General features: G+C 39.1%; 1 pseudogene; it reads right to left on the bottom strand.

Annotated features, from left to right (window-relative positions):
- Positions 1-219: 219 nt before the first annotated feature.
- On the bottom strand, positions 220-1,300 carry LOC118733370 (annotated as a pseudogene).
- Between the last annotated feature and the right edge of the window lie 1,167 nt (positions 1,301-2,467).

Genomic DNA, 2,467 nt, shown 5'->3' on the forward strand with positions numbered 1-2,467 from the left:
TTTGACTGCTTTTTGCTTTCCCCAGACTTAATGACAGATGCTTTTTATGCTCAGGTATATAAAGCTCGCTATACAGTTCAAAGTGAGCGTGAGCGTGAACTTTTTATTTTGACCATTAACTTCGTATTACTTTACTTTTTGCAATAGTTAGTAAATCAAACGATCGAGAATTAAAATATCTTTCAGAACTATAGAATTAAGAGTAATTTAAAATGTATATTAGGCATATTTTACAAGCTCACACTCAACTGAGTTTGCACATGTTTTGACGTATGTTTGTGAGCGTGCAGAAGAATACAAATGGAAATCTTTGCCTTTGTAATTGTTCACGTTCACGCTCGCATTGAACTGTATAGCGAGCTTTAGGCAATTGTATATCAGATTCACCTGTGTTGAATAATTTTTTATGTAGTTTACCGATTCCTTATTGACTGTGATAATGCCTTGTTCATCTTCTTTGGTGATGTCCTTTTCACCCTAGCCCCAAAGCTCGTCCGAGCCATACGTCGCCAGTACGATTTACACGCTTCTCAATTATTTCCGAAGATACAGATTTTCAGTCGTATGCCCAACAGTTTTTAGCGAAGAAATCAAATAAGTCGTGGTTAAATTCATGAAATAGTTGCTCCATTCGGAGGTTTTGTAGTCCCTAAAGAAAACGTGATGGTAGTTGCGCCAGCCCTCGCCGAAGGCAAACAGCGAGACACCGGGATTCCGAGATGGGTTAATACTCCTGGAAAATTACATTGAATTTAAAATTTACTTTTTATTTTTATTGTATTTACTCACTTGTCATAGGGACAACCGCCAAATTTATGCGCAGCACTGTTAACGCACCAGATGACGTTCAACAAGAAGCACCAACGGAATATGGTTGCAACAAACCACGAGTTAGTGAAGGACCCATCCCTAAAGTACATTGGAATAACGGTGGGCAGATTAAAATCCACTAACTACATATTTCCAAAGCATAAATAAAATACTTACAAATGAAAAGCGTTGTTTTCGCAGAGGAGAAGAATGGCCAAGCTCTACATAATGCCGCAACATGCAGGTATCCGAAGAGAATTATATTTTCACAGAACCATTTTGGTTTTCGTTTATCCGCGCTTACGTTGATTCACATCAATAGCCAGCGCTCCATTGGCTGCGTCGGCATCACATTCCCAGGAGACGCCAGTTTGCTTAGATGGACCCAAATTATTGCCATCGGCATTCTTACCGGGTAAAGTATCCAGAGTTATGTAATTTATTGCTGCAGCATTTGGTGCCATGTTGATTCTAAAAACAAAAGAAATAAAACGAGAAAAGATTGTTAAATGTATTTTATTTACAATAACTGCGTAAATGTTCTGCTTTACGTACTTAAAAACATAACCTTTTTCCCATTGTTTACAAAACATGCACTCTGACAGTTCTCTCTCAGCTCTCTCCACTGGCAAATCTGCGATGACGTCATATCCACATCAATCAGCGCAATCTTGTATTCTATCGGTCTTGGGGAAATCCCAAGAATGATAGAATACAAGATTTCGCCGTCCTGGGCGTTGACATTTGTTTACCACAAGTAAACAAAGAATAGAGCGAAAAGAACGAGTTGAAACTGCCAAAACAGTTCAACTTACAGCGACAAATGTGTTTTAATTTTGCTAAATGCGAAAATATTGCATTTTTACCTAATCTATTAGATAATAGGTAACATTTTAGTGCACTCCATTGCCTTGCAATCGAGGCTGCTGCAGCAAACGTTTTAGTGCACTCCATTGCTTTGCAATTAAGGCTGCTGCAGAAAACTGCGGCAGCATCTCTGCGGGATTGAGTAGTTAACTTGCTAATGGAGGCTGCTTGGAGCAGAAGCAAAATCATTGTGAGGAAATGCTGTTAATGTAATAAAAGAAACATTTCGGGAACGCCTTAGCCGTGCTCTATGTAGACAAAATGCAGCGATTCGTCCCGTCATCTTGATGGCTGTCGCAATTTAACACACAACAGCACTTCTTTTTATTAGATTTTACGCAGTCTTCAACATAAAAATCAGTCACTAATTGCAAATTAACACAATTTAAACTGATTTTTCACTTCTAATTCAAATTTCTCTTTCGCTGATTTGTAAACAAAGGTTTATTTACAAGATACCACAACTGTCAAAATCGGCAAAACCAAAGTAGCGGTACCACTGACGACGCCACCTTTGTTCGCTGCACCGTTGGGAAATCCCTCAAGGTTTCGAAGATAATAGTAACAATTGGTGTCAGAAGTGGGATTGTAAATAAATCCCAGAGGAGAAACTACTGAAAATGGCAAAAATTCAAGACCTAAAAATTGAGGAGCTCGTGAGGACGACGCGATATCAACGAAGGACGAACAGAAGGATGAGGCTGCTTGTTCGTCGCAGGATGTACAGTAGATATCCGGGAAGGTTGAAGAACAGCAAAATGCTCCTAGTTCATCAACAGTTATGGACATG

This window comes from Rhagoletis pomonella, unplaced genomic scaffold (genome assembly GCF_013731165.1).
Source record: "Rhagoletis pomonella isolate Grant_MI unplaced genomic scaffold, Rhpom_1.0 Rhpom_scaffold_00001, whole genome shotgun sequence".
In the NCBI taxonomy this organism is placed as follows: Eukaryota; Metazoa; Arthropoda; class Insecta; order Diptera; family Tephritidae; genus Rhagoletis; species Rhagoletis pomonella.